Source organism: Pseudophryne corroboree, chromosome 11, assembly GCF_028390025.1.
Source record: "Pseudophryne corroboree isolate aPseCor3 chromosome 11, aPseCor3.hap2, whole genome shotgun sequence".
Lineage (NCBI taxonomy): Eukaryota > Metazoa > Chordata > Amphibia > Anura > Myobatrachidae > Pseudophryne > Pseudophryne corroboree.
The window spans coordinates 115,514,627-115,533,014 of NC_086454.1; positions in this window are offsets into that span (position 1 = coordinate 115,514,627).

Below are 18,388 nucleotides of genomic sequence, written 5' to 3' on the forward strand. Positions count from 1 at the left end.
GGGATGTTGCTGTGTCTGTTTATTGAGGGGAGGGGAGGTTGCTGGGGTGAATGATGGTGCTGTGTCTGTTTATGAAATGAAGGGGGGTTGCTGGGGGGAACGACGGTGCTGTGTCTGTTTATGAAGAGAAGGGGGGTTGCTGGGAGGTATGATGATGCTGTGGCCATCTGTCTATGGGGGGGAGGGAATGATGGTGCTGTGATGTCTGTCTGTCTATGGAGAGGGTTGCTGGGGAGGGGGTAATGATGTGCCCTTGCTGTCACACCATTGAATAGCAGGTTGCACTCATTGCAGGAATAATCAGGCAACAAAGAAGGGTTCATCAACGTTTCAATGCTATTCAGTTCAACATTTCATCAAAGTGAAGTGTGAAAAAGAATTTACCTATATACTCTATCCAGACTGTCCATGGCGCCATCTGCTCACAGGTTCCTGGCACAGAATGACATCATATGTGTAGGCCACCATCGGCATCACGGAGGGATTATTATTAATGAAGATTCATTATTATTAATGAAGGCATCTGCACTTACATTATATTACAGAGAGGAGTGCAACACACACACACACACACACACACACACACACACACACACACACACACACACCAGTTAAGAGCTACTGTACTTGGCCCATCTAGGTTGCTCATGCACATACTTGCACACTAGGGTTATTTGTCTTATTGGGAGCCAATTAACATACCAGTATATTTTTGGAGTCTGTGATGACACTGGAGTACCCAGCGGAATCCCATGCAAGTACGGGAAGAATAGACAAACTCCACACAGTTCCCATGGTGGGAATTGAACCCATGACATCATTAGACCATCCGTACTGCAGTCAACAGGGTTGGCAATGCTTATTGCTAATGTGTCTTAGCACAATGGTTAGAAATAGGTTAATCAAGACAGCACTGAACCTAATAAGTTTAAGCTAGAGAATGGAAACCCCCCCTTTCAAAATCCTGCGTTTGCCACTGCTACCTCTTGCTTCAGCTGATTACAGAGCAATTTGAAGAGTTTTTGCTGGTGCTCCAGTCTTTGACATGCATGTGCCGAATGGCTAAAATGTCCACAAATTTTGCGGGCCACTGACAGCATCTTCTGCATGCCCCTGTCATTTTTAAAAAAAAATCAGCACTACCAAATTGATTGTGTGAGCAAAATATGGGACGTGTTGGTAATTGCCCAGATGTAATGCTTTCTCAATATTGTTGGCATTGTCAGATATCACAAATCCCGAAGCGAGTCCAAGTGGGGTAAGCCATTGTGCAATGATTTCCCTGAGTTTTTGTAAGATGTTCTCAGTGGTGTGCCTCTTACCAAAACCGGTGATACACAGCGTAGCTTGCCTTTGAATGAGTTGGCATTTGCGAGATGCTGCTGGTGCTGCTGCTGTTGGTGAAGCAATACATCTGCCCAGTGGGCTGTCACAGTCATGTGGTCTTTAGTTTGCCCTGTTCCACTTGTCCACATATCCATTGTTAAGTGGACAGTGGGTACCAGTGGTGGAACTAGCGAGCGGTGGGCCCAGGTGCGACAAAATGCTTTGGGCCCCCCATCCCATCCAAGTCCACCCCCTCACCCCTGGAGAGGATCTGGTGAGGGGGACCAAGACCTGCTCAGGGCCAGAGAAATGGATACCTGGCAACAGTGCCCTAACTAGACATTTTAGCACTGTGTGCAAGAAATGGTATCGGAGCCCCACCACTGCATGCAAAACAGGCGCGTGCAAAAATACATAGTGGCGTGGCTTCGTGGGGAAGGGGTGTGGCCAAAAATAATACCAATTCATAAAACGGTGCACAGTAGTCTCCATTATTCAAACTACGCCGCACAGTAGCACCACTACACCAGGTAGAGACCCTTTTACACATTACGGCGGACAGATTCCTCTTTTTACACATTACCGCAGACAGCATCCCCTTTTTACACATTACGGAAGACAGCGCCCCCCTTTTTACACATAACGGCAGACAGCATGCACTTTTTACACATAGCGGCAGACAGCGTCCCCTTTTTACACATAACGGCAGACAGCGTGCCCTTGTTACACATAGCGGCAGACAGCGTACACCTTTTACACATAACGGCAGACAGCGTGCCCTTGTTAAACATAGCAGCAGACAGCGTACACTTTTTACACAAAACGGCAGACAGCGTGCCCTTTTTACACAGAACGGCAGACAGCGTCCCCTTTTTACACATTACGGCAGACAGCGTGCCCTTGTTACACATTACGGCAGACAGCGTCCTCCTTTTTACACATTACGGCAGGCAGATTCCCCCTTTTTACACATAGTGTCAGGCAGATTCACCCTTTTTACACATTGCGGCAAAGATTCCCCCTTTTTACACGTTACGGCAGACAGATTCCCCCTTTTTACACATTACGGCAAGCAGATTCCCCCTTTTTACACATTACATCAGGCAGATTTCCCCTTTTTACACATTGCGGCAGGCAGATTCCGATTCCCCCTTATTACACATTGCGGCAGGCAGATTCCCCCTTTTTACACATTGCGGCAAGCAGATTCCCCATTTTTACACATTGCGGCAGACAGTCCCAAGAAAGAAAGAAAGAAAGACAGGAAAGAAAGGAAGAAAGAAAGAAAGAAAGAAAGAAAGAAAGAAAGAAAGAAAGAAAGAAAGAAAGAAAGAAAGAAAGAAAGAAAGAAAGAAGAATTATACTTACCCTCTCCGCTGGCTCAGGCTCCTCGGTGCAGCTTCTGGTCACGATTCTCGGGCAGGAGAGAAGGAGGAGGAGGGAGGTGGAGGAGGGAGCCGCAGCAGCGCTGTGTTATTGGTGGAGGCGCTACTGCTGCTGTCCCTCTGCTTCACTATAGGCTGTTCTCGGAAGACAGCCTATAGTGAAGCAGAGGGACAGCAGCAGCAGCGCCTCCACCAGTAACAAAGCGCTGCTGCGGCTCCCTCCTCCACCTCCCTCCTCCTCCTTCTCCCCCGTACCGCTGCTCCTCTCCTCTCTGTCCGGGCGGCTGTGTGCTGTGGGCAGCGGTTGCCCGCAGCACACAGCGGCATGTAATGAGTCAGTTTGACTCATTAAATGCTTTGGGCTCCTGGACAGAGGCGGGCCCCAGTGCAACGCACTGGTTGCACTGGCGCCTCTGGTGGGTACACAGCATTTCTGAGGACACTAACAACATTTTGTTTAATGTCCATGTACAAGCTGGGAATGGCATGTCTAGAGAAGTGGAATCTAGACGGCATTTGGTACCGGGGACACAGTACATCAATATTGGATACACATCTAACACCTGCATAATTGTTATGGTCATATGCTGTCATACTTCATCTTCCTTGCAAATGATTGTTGAACAGTCTATTGTTTGGTTAAACTATAAGTAGTCTTCCTGCTACCCTTCTAGGATAAAGACGATCAACCCCCAGCAGCAGCAGTAGGCGTAGCACTCAAGGATCCTTCGGAAGAATCCCGGATAGGAGAGGAGTCAGCCTGAAATGGGATACAGGAGGACTACTTCCGATCCTGATTGAGGAGGAGATTGACGACGAGGAGGGTGTTGGTGGTTGGGATTTCAGGCACTTGGATCCTACATAGAAAAAGGATCTAGGTGTCGCCGGACTGTTTACATTCTTAGCCGAAATTTTGGAATTTGTCAACAACTTGTGATGGACGCGCTGCAAGTGGTGTAACAGGGAGGAAGTTCCTAGGTGGTTACGGTCCCTATCTCTACTTACAACGGTTTTACAAAGGCTACAGATAGCTGTACAGTGTTTGTCTGGGTTTGGGAAGAAATATTTACACACATAAGACGTGGATCTTTTTGTCTTTTGCCCAGGCATGAAGACAATGGGCTTGTTTTTTATACCATGGGCAACAACTGTCTCCTCTGGGGCATTATTTAAACAAACCACATCCCCATCATCAAAATCCTCATCGTCATCAACATTCTCATTAGCGCCAGCTACAGCAATATCCCCCTCATCCTGGTGTACTTCTACAGTGACATCTTCAATCTCAACATGTAGACTTGCACTGCTCCTCTCACCACTTGCAGAGTGCATGCAAATGACGGAAAGAGCCTCCTCTTCTGGTACAGTACAGTTAGACATGGTAACCGTGGACATACTTGGACTTTACTTGGGAATTTGTGATATTTTTGAAGGCATACTTGGTTCTTGTGCCTTTACAAGTTTCCTTTTTTTTAGCTCTTCTACAGGGAGGAGGGCTTACATTATCATTATGAGACGCAGAACCACCAGTCATAAACAATGGCCAAGGCCTTATCCTTTCCTTGCCACTTTGTTTAGTGAATGGCATATTGGCAATTTTATGTTTCTCTTCAGCCTACTTTAATTTTTTTTTAAATCACCTTAAACCATTACTTCTTTGACTTTACATGCCCTGTACACCATTGGTCATTGGCCTCAGCCGATGATGTTGACAGAATTGCATTGTTGTCATGACTAGTGGTAGCAGCATCAGCACTAGGAGTAGTCTTGATCTTTCACCTGTTTGACCTCCATTTCTGCGGTTTTGTGTGACGCACAAATCTCTGTCAGCAAAAACTAGAATCGGTCACACACTGAGGATGTAGTAGTGGTAGTATAGTTATGTGACGCACAACTTAATATTTTACTTTATCGTTATCCAACACTTTGTGATTGACGCAGAAATCAATATCAGCAAAAAAACAGAATCGGTCACACACTGAGGATATAGTAGTGGTAGTATTGTTGTGACACACGACTTAGCAATATTTTACGATAATTATCCCACACTTTGTGATTGATGCACAAATCTCGGTCAGCAAAGAATTTAATCGGCCACATACTGAGGATGTAGTAGTGGTAGTATAGTTGTGTGACGCACAACTTAACAATATTTTACTTTATTGTTATCCCACACTTTGTGATTGACGCACAAATCTCTGTCAGAAAAAATAGAATCGGTCACAAGTTGATGTTGGACAGAGCACTCTATACACAGCCCCTTATAGACAGTGCACACCTAAACATAGCCACAGTATTATTTAGAGCCAGAGGCAGAGGCGTATCTAGAACTGGGCGAGCAGGACACATGCCCTGGGTGCCGTGGAAGCCCCAACAGAGGGGGCGCCACCGGCACGGCCCGCTCGCCCCATGCGACAGGGATTCCGCCGGCACTATCTGCGGCGCTCTCCCTGTCTCCCCGGCTGCTGTGCCTGTCACACTGGACAGGCAGCGGCCTCCAGGAGCCTCCCCTCCTCCCCCTTCCTCCTCTCTGCACATTGTACAGTGCGCGATCGCGCATGCGCGCGACCGCGGCCTCGGAGGTACGCGTGCGCGGCCGCGATGAGCTGGGTAAAACAGGTGAGCCGGGCGGGCTTTACAGTTTTTAAAGATGTTTATAGTTTTCTGTCGGGAGAGAGGGGGAGGGGGGTGCGGGACAGTGTTTGTGTGTTAATTGTGTGTGTGTGTGGGACAGTGTGTGTGTTAATTGTGTGTGTGTTAATTGTGTGTGTGTGGGGGACAGTGTGAGTGTGTGTTAATTGTGTCAGTGTTTTAATTGTGTGTGTGTGTGGGGGGGGCAGTGTGAGTGTGTGTTAATTGTGTGTTTGTGGGACAGTGTGCGTGTGTGTTATTTTTGTGTGTGTGGGACAGTGTGCATGTGTGTGTGTGGGACAGTGTGCGTGTGTGTTTATTGTGTGTGGGACAGTGTGAGTGTGTGTTAATTGTCCCGGCGGTGATTGGCATCTGCAGTGTGTACCCCCCCTCCCCCCCCCCCCCCCTCCTCCTCCACCGCTAACAGGAGCGGTGTTGTGCGGCTCTCCCCCTCCTCCACCGGCTCCGTCCTCCCGCTGACAGGAGCGGCGGTGTGCAGCTCTCCCTCTCCTCCGCCGGCTCCGTCCTCATGGCGTGGCCCTGCAGTGTGTGCGGCTCTCCGCAGCAGCAGCAGGTTAGTCTTTCTCTACCCCCCTCCCCACCCCCCTCTCTCTCTCTCTCTCTCTCTCTGTCCTCCTGTGGATTGAAGTTTGTAAGTATAATTTTCATTTTTACAGGTGCCCCTACCCTATTGGATTCTACTGGACAAGTGGACGTGACCGGCGTGGGATGTAGGTAAGTAATCTGTCTCTCATTTTTACAGGTACCCCTATTGGATTCTACTGGACAAGTGGACGTGACCGGCGTGGGACATAGATAAGTATGTGTGAGTGTGTCAGTGTGTTTTAATAAATTTGTGTGAGTTGTGTTTTTATTTGGGTATTTTTTCTGTTGTAGAACTACAGGTACCAGCGGGCCCGTTATTTCCCCGCATGCTGGTACTTGAGGGTCTCCAAGTACCAGCAAGCGGGGGAGGCTTGCTGGGCCTTGTAGTTCCACAACAAAAAACAATATGCTTTTTTTAATAACATGCCTATCAGCCTCCCATCCACCGCCCACGGATGGGGGGGACAGCCTCGGGCTTCACCCCTGGCCCTTGGGTGCCTGGAGGGGGAGTGACCCCTTGATTTAAGGGGACCCCATTACTCCAGGGAACCCCGGCCAGTGGTGACTAGTTGGGGGGGTAATGCCACGGCCGCAGGGACCTACATAAATGTGTCCCCCGGCTGTGGCATTATGTCCCTGGCTAGTGGAGCCCGGTGCTGGTTTTAAAAATACAGGGGACCCCTACATCTTTTGTCCCCTGTATTTTTGGAACCAGGACCAGACAAAGAGCCCGGTGCTGGTTGTCTAAATACGGGGAACCCCTGTCCAATTTTTTCCCAGTGTTTAAACAACCAGGACTGGCTCAAAGAGCCCAAGGCTGGTTATACTTAGGAGGGGGGACTTCACACATTTTTTTAACCCATTCAGACCCTTCTCCATTAAGATAATGGAAGCCCTGGACAACAAAATTGCATTCATGTCCTCCTCCCAGTCCCAACCACTAATTATTATTTTTTTCTATAAAAATGTACAATATATCACAAGTATGATGAGCAGGCAGGCAGCGGGCATTGGCGGCATCGGACTGAGAGGCAAATTAGTTGCAGAGGGCTGGGTCAGTTGATGGTGGGCGGGTGTGTAAGCCATTGGTGGTAGCAGTGGGTATCGGCTCAGAGGCAGTGGCGGGCATTGGCTTGGTGGCGGTAGGGGTCATCAGTAGATTCGGTGGACATTATGGCTGTAGTGCCTCACCAGACACTGACCTCACCGCATGCCACTCGTGTGTGGGACAGTGTGCGTGTGTGTTAATTGTGTGTGTGTGGGACAGTGTGAGTGTGTGTTAATAGTGTGTGTGTGTGTGTGGGACAGTGTGAGTGTGTGTACATTTTTGCAGTCCAGTGTGTGTGGGGGAGGGGAAAGTTTGTGAATGTGTGTGGAGTCTAAGTGGGTGTGTGTGGGGTTTGGGGGTGGCCAGTCTGTGTGTGTGTAATCTACAGCGTGTGTGTGTAAGTAAGGGGGTGGGGCAGTCTGTGTGTGTGGGCGGGATGTACTAATGGCCATTTACCAAAGAGGGATATGTATTAAACCACGGGCACTGAGATGCCCGTCTCACTCACCATCCAGCTGGGTGGGCGAGCCGGGCAGGTGGAAAGTCAGCAGCAGGGGCAGCATGCCGGATATCAGCAGCCGAGGGTGCGGACTGTAAGGCACGTGCGGAGCCCAAAGCCAGAGATCGGCAGCAAGCGGCTTCTGCTTCCGCGTTCAACATGCTGCCGATCTCCGGCTTTGGGCTACGCAGGGTTCGGGGGATGGGTGTCCTCTGCCGGTGTACTGCAGCTGCGGGCTCCGGAGGCTTTCAGCACTGTTGAATATCCAGCTGCCTCAAGTATGTACAGCCCGCACCCTCGGCTGCTGATATCCTGCATGCTGCTGGCTGTCCCCCAGCCCGGCTCGGCCACACAGCTGTATGGTGAGAAGGGCATCTCAGTTCCCGAGGTTTAACACATATGCCTCAGTAAATGGCCTCTGCGGTAAACGATACTAATGCTTACCGTGGCAGTAACAGCGGGGAGGACGGCGCACATTGGGATCCTGCAGCAGGAGAGCAGAACCCCTTCGGAGCGCAGCAGACCACACTGAAAAGGATGCATCCCCGGTGCAGTGCTCTGCATCCCGGGTGGTGCCGAAGATGTGGAGTGTCGGAGGTGGCAGAAGCGACGCAGCTTGGGGTGACAAACTGCTGCAGCCCTTCCGCTGCTAAACTCTGCATTTAGTCTATTAAGGGGGTAGGCTCCCCTCACCACAGTGCCCCGCAGGATTAGTTAATTAAGGGGGTAGGATCCCCTCACTCTATAATGTGAATTTTGGCTCATACCATGTGCTGTAACGTGAATTTTGGCTCATACCGTGTGCTATAATGTGAATTTCGGCTCATATCGTGTGGGGTTATGTGAATTTCGGCTCATACCATGTGGGGTAATGTGAATTTCGGCTCATACCATGTGGGGTAATGTGAATTTCGGCTCATACCGTGTGGGGTAATGTGAATTTCGGCTCATACCGTGTGCTGTAATGTGAATTTCGGCTCATACCGTGTGCTATATTGTGAATTTCGGCTCATGCCATGTGGGGTAATGTGAATTTCGGCTCATACTGTGTGCTATAATGTGAATTTCGGCTCATACCGTGTGGGGTAATGTGAATTTTGGCTCATACCGTGTGCTGTAATGTGAAAGGGGCACCAGTACTAGATAGTATAAGGGGACCTACTACACTGAAGGACATGCCCCTTTTGAGTGACCACGCCCCTTTTCCGGAGCATGCTATCTACACTCTTACATTCCGCCTTCAAAAATTCAACCTCGACCATTGCACCTACATCTATACATACACACCCTGACATCTTTATATACAGTGACACCGGTGGCATCTGCACATACTATCCTTTTGTATTTATTTATTTTTTATTTGTATTTTTTTTTTTTATTATTATTTTTTTTTTGGGGGGGCGCCATTATTGATCTTGCCCTGGGCTCCAAAAACCCTAGCTACGCCTCTGGCCAGAGGTATAGCGTGGAGACATGACACCCAGAGCAGGGTCATGTCATGGCGCCCCCACCCACCACCACACACATACATACATACATACATACATACATACATACATACACACATAGATTCACACACATTTTGGCACAGACAGACATAAACACACAAATACTTTATACACAGACACACACACACACACACACACAAACACACAAATATACACACACAGATATACACAGACATACACATTTACACACAGACATACATAAACACACACATATACTCACACGTACTGTATACAAAGATATATATACACAAACACACACATATATCTATACACATTAGCACACAGACATACACATACACATTTACACACAAACACAGACATATACACATAAACACACAGTATACACAACATAAACACACAGTAGTTCTCACCAAGAGGTCAGCAGCAGAGCAGCTCCTCGTTCCAGCCTGAAGGGGCGGAGCTTCTATGTGACTGACAGGCTGGCCCTCCGTGGGTAGAAGGAAAGGACTGAGGAAAGGGAAGGGGTGGCCACCACACTGCCTGCATATTCCAGATTACTGAATGCAGATCCCTGACAGCCAGGAAAGTTCTTCTGACAAGCCTCCAAACCTCCTCACTTCCCTAACAACACACCACACTGCACTGCACTGCGCTGCACTGAACTCTCTACACTGTGCAATCAGTGATCTGCAACATGCAGACAGTGTGGTGGCCACCCCTTCCATCTCTTCTAGTCATAAACTTTTTATTGGCCGATGTCGGACCGCACAACATCATTGCACAATAACCTTACCACAAATTGTGAACTACCTTAACTTATCTAGAAATAACGACACAGAGAAATAACGACACAGACAACTGAAATGCCATTAAAATCGGTCAACCGTTATTTATTTAATTATAATACTTAAATTAAGTATGGTGGCAAATAAGAAAGAATGGTTGGATCAGCAGTGACACTACGACTTATTGCTGCTACGCATGTCCACGACATGACTTTATTTATCTCATTGGCTACGCCAATAAGCGCTGGGTCTCCAACTCTCTTCCCAATACACCGCAATAGGGCCGGCCAGACAGCCAAGCCCAATGACCCCAAGTAAGGAGGGCCAGAGTATACAATGTATTGGGCAAAGAGCGCACCTCCAAACAGCGGCGCAATAGCCACTGCAACCACCGTTCTTTCCCACCACAGAGATGGTTGACAAACCCCAACCGGCAAAGACAAAGAAAAATGGGTGGGGAAATGTGAGGTGACTTGGGGAGGGAGGGCGGGGAAATTCTGGAGAGAAAGAGGCAGATGAACAAACCTGTCTCCCTCAAAATGGCTGCTAGCTCCTCCCTAACACTCCCATTATTCTAATTAACATCCAACCCCCAGACCTCTTTAACTGTTTGCTAACCTGCTAATTGTGCAAGGCCCATGCAATCCTCATGGCCTTGAAGTTTACGAACGCCTGTGCTATTTGCACTCGCTCTTCATAAACTTTCTATCGACCGATGTAGGACCGCACGACATCATTGCACAATAACCTTACCACAAATTGTGAACTACCTTAACTTATCTAGAAATAACGACACAGAGAAATAATGACACAGACAACTGAAATGCCATTAAAATCGGTCAACCGTTATTTATTTAATTATAATACTTAAATTAAGTATGGTGGCAAATAAGAAATAATGGTCGGATCAGCAGTGACACTACAACTTATTGCTGCTACGCATGTCCACGACATGACTTTATTTATCTCATTGGCTACGCCAATAAGAGCTGGGTCTCCAACTCTCTCTCCAATACACTGCAATAGGGCCGGCCAGACAGCCAAGCCCAATGACCCCCGGTAAGGAGGGCCAGAGTATACAATGTATTGGGCAAAGAGTGCACCTCCAAACAGCGGCACAATAGCCACTGCAACCACCGTTCTTTCCCACACTGGCTCAGCAGGAGCCGGTGCCACCACCATACTAGAACCTAACTAACTATATCCTAACTAAGTAAAGCAATACCTTCATCTGTCAAATGGACGCCATCAGTTCTCAGTAAGTGGGCATCCTTAACGAAGAAGTGGGTGGGAGACTACTGCGCCACCAAAATCCTAGCCACGCTACGGGAATGGCCAGGGGAGGAAAGGGGTACGACCTGTCCCGAAGTGAAAACCTGCAAAACCTGCCACAGAGGGCGCGGGCCAATAGCACCCCCTGGTTTCTCAGGAGAAAAGCAGGGCAAAATCCAACAGGACCCTCACCGTTCAAACGGTGACGAGTGGCCAAAAAAGGTTACAGGTCGAGTCCAGTCGAGGAAAAACAAGCAGACGGGGAAACAAAGTGGAGCGGAGGACACCCCCGCAGACTCACATAGAAAAACTACATGCAGCCCAGCGAAGGCACCCCCAGCCCGCCCTGCCGGCTCTTGCTCCGCGAGCGAACTGATACAAAACAAAACTGAAAAGTAAACTGGAGCCAAACCCCCGGAAGGGCCGGCCGGATAATGGACAGAAACTGTAAAGGCAACGGGATACCTGTGAACAAGCGATGTAATATCGCCGCCCAAGAAACCCAGGGATGCTGCCGTCGTCATAGCCCTAATGCGAAAGTGAATGCGCGCCATACAGTGATGGCAACAATCCCAAGGCAAGGAGGCAAGTACACCGAAAGTGTTAGACCGTCAAAGGGGACCCATCAAAGGTGCGGAAGCCAACACTCCGCCATCACGAGGCCACAAGTCACAGCATGCAGGAGCCAATGTGTTAGGGCAGGCGGGCACCCCAGCTGCCCACGCTCAGTAATTGCTACCCAACGAGTGAACGCTGCCCGAAATATCACACCCTATGAGCCAGAGGAGTTATCCTGCTTGATCGCCATATAACCAGCCCCGGAACCGAGTAAGGGACCTTGTCGCTAACAGAAGGCGAAACCCCTTGATTAAAAATACCAGCCAGCAAAAATTTGTGCTGCAGGGCAAAGTGGGTACCAGTGCAGCTATGTGTGCATGGCATCCACCCTGACGGGGGAAGGTGCTTTACTGAGCGCTATCAACGCCGGATGATCTGCCACACGATCCCGCACTGGCAGGCTTCGGACATTCCGTAGCAGGATGGGACGCTCCGCAACACAGGCAGCGGTGTCGAAAACGACATGTGGACCCGGATTCGCAATTGCCGCTGTTAAAGGCAAAACAACGACCCTTGGACCTTTTTCCCACGGTGGCTTGAAAGGAACCCGTACCGTGCGTCCTAACAGGCTGGGCAGGAGAGGCTTCCACAAGCTCGAGGGAGCTCTCAGTAACCTCAAGCCACACTTCAACGTCCTTCACTCCGAAGGCCATGATGTGCAACCCGTGCTGCTTGCGTCTGAACTCCGTGTCATACCGAAGCCAAGCGAGAGGCCAGTTAGAAAGGAAATGACCATGAACCATGTGCAGATAGTGCACGATGTTCAAGGCCTCTTCCGGGCGCGTCTCCAGATAACAGGCTGAGAAGGTGTAGGACCCCGTGAGCCAGTTAACATAGGACCAATAGGCCTCCTCACCTATTTCACGCTTCTTCTTGGCCACCACCAAAGCCTTGCGGGACCTGGAAGTCAAAAGCAAAGACATCCACATAGGACCCACTATGGATCCAATACCGTATCTGTGGGCCCCCGCAAAACTTTGGTGTACGGGCAACGAACCACGTCGCTGGGGCTGCCCTGTTCCAGACTGCTGCTACTGCTACCGTGCCTATGGCGGCGCAGACGCTTACTGCGCTTACGGGAACGGCCGTGCCTCCGGCGTTTACCCCTGGAAAGCTCTGCATGCCTTTTGCCGCTCGCAGCCTCGGCTACATCGCCCAGCTGCCCTAGTGCGCTATCACCAGCAGTCTCACCTGACGAAGAGGCTTGGGAGTCCCGTCTCAAGTCGGCCGATGTGGAAGACTGGTCACTGTCCATGAAATCACTCTCTGCCAAGTCTACAGGATCTGAAACACGAGAGGGAACAGAAGGTGCCAGCGAAGAGCCTGGCAATTGGTTATGTGCAGACGCCTGCGCACCGGAACCATCAACAACCAGCGGTTGTTGTCACTCAGTAGAAGCGGGAGCAGCGCATAGCGGCGTCAGCTGAGTGACCAGAGAGGTCAGTGCAGACCGCAAGTCACTGAAATGCCCCGCCGATCCACTCCCGGACGCGTACGCGGTCAAGAGGGGAGTCAAAATCCCTACCAAGGAAACCAGCAGCACGGAAACAACCGCTGTGTCCCCGGTCGCAGGCGCAGGTCCTGCCGCCAGTGCAATAGGGCACGCAAGGCCCATCGCTGAAGGTGCACTACCTGCCAAAGGCCCTGCACCACCATCCAGATGTACAGGACCTTGAGCTGCGTGTCTCGTCCCCCGCCCAGTGACCACCTGAGGCAGGCCAGCACCGTCCGGGGGGTACCCCAATCCTGTCAACCCTGAGCGGCTGCAGAAGACTGTGCGGCTGCTACAGAGGGCCGAGAAGCGCCAGACGCCGGGGCCACCCTTCGACCGCGGCCAACAACACCACACCTCCCGACACGCCTATCCCAAGCCCAGGTGCTGTGTGCCAAGATGCGCCACGACCTGGAGAGGACCCCCCTCCAGTAGCATTAAGAGGGACTGAAACCCTGGAGGCTGTCACAACATGCCCTCCAGGGGACAGACCCTGCCTTCCCCTTGTGGCTCGCCTGCCAATAGTGACCCTACCCCTGGAGGCTGACACTGCAGCACTTCCAGGGGTCAAATGCCGCTGAGCGTGCCCCTGCCGCACTCCAGAACTTATGCCCCAACCCCTGGAGGCTGACACTGTAGCACCTCCAGGGGTCAAATGCCGCAGAGTGCCCCCTGCCTCTCCCCCGTGGCTCGACCTTTATGTATGCCCCCCACCCCTGGAGGCTGACGCTGCAGCACCTCCAGGGTCAAATGCTGCCATGCCTCCACATGTGCTCCCTCCGCCGGGCAGACCCACGCACCACGTGCAGCGGTGGGGGCCGAGGCAGAGGCAGGAGCAAGGACGCGGCGACCCGGGACCCGACGGAGCCTCCCCGAGCGTGTCGCGGGACCCCCGGTGGAAGTAGCTGCAAGACCGCCGGGGGAAGCACCCGCGAGCGCGCCCGTGGCAGCAGGCGAGTCATGAGGGCTGGGGGACTGGCGGCGGCTCCGAGCGGGAGGCTCCACTGAAGACGCCCCAGCCGCAGCATTTAGATAGCGGGCAGGGGGGAGCGCCCGTCTGTGTGGGCGAGCGGCCATTATCCTTAGGAGAGAGAAAGAAAAGAATGCCCAGGGAACCGAAAAAATGTAGAAGAATTATAAAGGGATATTAAAGAATAAGGAAAGAATACTCGCTCTTCATTTCCTCCTACCCCTGCCCGAGATCCCGGCTCTCAGCTGTGCAGTGAGTCGGTGCCTTCTGTCCCCAGTGGCGCCTGGAGCTCGAGCTCCACTTGTTCCAACCTCCCTACGCCCCTGTGTAGAGCATCCTATACACAGCCCCTTATAGACAGAGCACACCTTTACATAGCCACAGTATTATGTAGAGCACCCTATGCACAGCCCTATATAGACAGAGCACACCTATACATAGCCACAGTATTATGTGGAGCACCCTATACACAGCCCCATATAGACAGAGAAGACCTATACACAGCCACAGTATGCAGAGCACCCCTATATTACACAGCCCCTAACAGAGCACATCTACACACAGCCCCAGTATATTTATAAGTGCCCCTATACAGTACACAGCCACTATACAGTACACAGCCCCACTTGGCAGCCCCTTGATGTATGTGAAATAAATCAATCAGTCACACAGTGCAGCTCAAAAAGGTTACACAAGCACCAGCCTTCTGCTCCAAGTCTCCTGCCCCCTTCCGTAACCCTAGCCTGCCTGCTTACCTAACCTAAGTTCTCCTAGTTTCTTCTGTTTTTTTTTTTTAACAGCACGGACACGTCCGCGATGTGCTCTCTCCAATGCCGGAGTGAAGATGGCGCAGAGACGCGGGGCTTATAAAGAATCTAACATCCGCAAGAATCTGACAGTGGGATGATGACGTTTTGCCTCGATAACGTTGTCGAGGCGGGTGGGAAAACACGAGCCAGGCTCGTATCCCAGCTCGGATCTGCAAATTCGGGTGGGTTCAGTTCTCAGAGAACCGAACCCGCTCATCTCTAATGGAAACAGACATACAACACAGACAACAATTTAGTCAGTGATAATATCAGTGCACGTCTTTTGGTGATCACCCATCTGTTACTTTATGCAAATGCCACTCTAAAATCCTTCCCTGGTGGACATCCATGTGTAAGAGATGCCTACTTTGAACATTTGTAGATGCTGTAATACAACCTGGTATGTTTTTAGATTATTATTACATTTTATTTATAAGGTGTTTCGCAGCGCCGTACAAAGGACAGTACAAGGGACAAAACATTGCATTACAGTAAATAAATAACAGAAATAGAGTACAGGTAACAGAGCACCACACATTCTCAAGACATAATACAGCTAAGATGTAAGTATCGAGGGAGTGATCATCGTACTACTGGAGGCTGGTGGCCATAGATGGAGATGAGCCTTTACTAGCAGGATAAAGATGGTCGTTGAGTAGGGGAGAGCTGTGAGTGAAATGTGTTGAGATGAGGGCTTAGATAACAAGAGGAAAGAGGGCCCTGCTCTGAAGAGCTAACAATCTAATGGATTGCCATCTGTCAAACCATTGAAACTTGCATCATCAGAAATTTCCAGAACTTTTCAAAGACATTTTTTATACTGTGCATCTGAATTGCAACAACATCATTGTGCATACACACTGTAACGCATGCATCATAGAAGGTTTTCATTACTTTTATGCATGCGTGGAAGCAAATAAACCACACTCACTCAACTATGTAACCATCAGCTTTGCATGTGAATCGAACTCAGAGTTTCCATGATAATATGTGGTGCCATGCAGTAACTCTGCACAAAGGGGGTAATTCAGACCTGATCGTAGCAGCAAATTTGTCAGCAGTTGGGTAAAACCATGGTGGTCATTCCAAGTTGATCGCAGCCAGCAACTTTTTGCTGCTGCTGCAATCAACTAGTCCACGCCTATGAGGGAGTGTATTTTAGCTTAGCAGAGCTGCGATCGCTTGTGCAGCCCTGCTAAGCTAAAAAAATTTCAAGCAAAAAAAGACTAGGCCTGGACATACTTACCCTATGCGATGATTTCTGCGATGCTGGGGCCGGCTTTGACGTCAGACATCCGCCCTCCGTTCAGCTGGACCTACCTGCGTTTTTCTTCTCCTCTCCCCGAAAACGGTCTCCAACGGTCCGGATCCGCCCAGGCATTCTTTCTGTCAATCTTCTTGCGGTCGGCTCTGCGACCGCTTCCTCCATAGGACGCAACGTAACCCGGCGACCCCTGCCGCCGGGCAATATTGCGCACGCGCAGTGCGGCCGCCGCGCATGCGCATTCTGGACCCGTTCGCACCGCAGCGACAAACTGCTGTGTGCGAATGGGTCAGAATGACCCCCCATGTGCACTGCAGGGGGGCAGATATAACATGTGCAGAGAGAGTAGATTTGGGTGTGGTGTGTTCAAACTGAAATCTAAATTGCAGTGTAAAAATAAAGCAGCCAGTATTTACCCTGCACAGAAACAAAATAACCCACCCAAATCTAAGGGGCCCTACACATTTCCCGATGCGCCGCCGAGGTGCCCGACGGCCGATACGGCCGACGAGCGACCCGGCGGCGGGGGGGCAGTGACGGGGGGAGTGAAGTTTCTTCACTCCCCCCGTCACGCGGCTGCATTGAAGTGCAGGCAAATATGGACGAGATCGTCCATATTGGCCTGCATGCACAGCCGACGGGAGACCAGCGATGAACGAGTGCGGGGACGTGCATCGTTCATCGCTGGAGTCTCCACACTGAAAGATATGAACGAGTTCTCGTTCATTTATGAACGAGATCGTTCATATCTTTCAGAAAATCGGCCAGTGTGTAGGGCCTATAACTCTCTCTGCAAATGTTATATCTGCCACACCTGCAGTGCACATGGGGGGTAATTCTGAGTTGATCGCAGCAGCAAGTTTGGTAGCAATTGGGCAAAACCATGTGCACTGGAGGAAGGGCAGATACAACATTTGCAGAGAGAGTTAGATTTGGGTGGGTTATTTTGTTTCTGTGCAGGGTAAATACTGGCTGCTTTATTTTTACACTGCAATTTAGATTTCAGTTTGAATACACCCCACCCAAATCTAACTCTCTCTGCACATGTTATATCTGCCACACCTGCAGTGCACATGGGGGGTAATTCCAAATTGATTGCAGCAGGATTTTTGATAGCAATTGAGCAAAAACATGTGTACTGCAGGGGAGGCAGATATAACATGTGCAGAAAGAGTTAGATTTGGGTGGGTTGTTTTATTTCTGTGCAGGGTAAATACTGGCTGCTTTATTTTTACACTACAAATCAGATTGCAGACTGAACATACCCCACCCAAATCTAACTCTCTCTGCACATGTTATATCTGCCTCCCCTGCAGTGCACATGGGCCCTCATTCCGAGTTGTTCGCTCGGTAAAAATCTTCGCATCACAGCGATTTTCCGCTTAATGCGCATGCGCAATGTTCGCACTGCGACTGCGCCAAGTAAATTTGCTATGCAGTTAGGAATTTTACTCACGGCTTTTTCATCATTCTGGCGATCGTAATGTGATTGACAGGAAATGGGTGTTACTGGGCGGAAACAGGCCGTTTTATGGGCGTGTGGGAAAAACGCTACCGTTTCCGGAAAAAACGCAGGAGTGGCCGGAGAAACGGAGGAGTGTCTGGGCGAACGCTGGGTGTGTTTGTGACGTCAAACCAGGAACGACAAGCACTGAACTGATCGCAGATGCCGAGTAAGTCTGAAGCTACTCAGAAACTGCTACGAGGTGTGTAATCGCAATATTGCGATTACTTCGTTCGCAATTTTAAGATGCTAAGATTCACTCCCAGTAGGCGGCGGCTTAGCGTGAGCAACTCTGCTAAAATCGCCTTGCGAGCGAACAACTCGGAATGACCTCCATGGTTTTGCCCAATTGCTAACAAAAACCCTGCTGCGATCAACTTGGAATTACCCCCATGGTTTTGCCCAACTGCTAACAAATTTGCTGCTACGATCAACTCTGAATTACCCCTAAAGAACTTTATTCAGAGATGGATGCAGATTGCTGCATATGCAGCCAGATCTGCGTCCATCTCCTCACAAGCTGGGGGCCGCCAAGCACAGGGAAGGCTGCCCAGCATGTGTGGCGCCACCTCACGATGCGTCCGCAATTACATTGTGGATGCATTGAACATAGGTTGACCCCTGACCTGACATCACGCAGCCACTCCAAAAATGCTCCTGGAACAACCCCATTCGACCCGCCACTCCCCCCCAATGCCACATCTCATCAC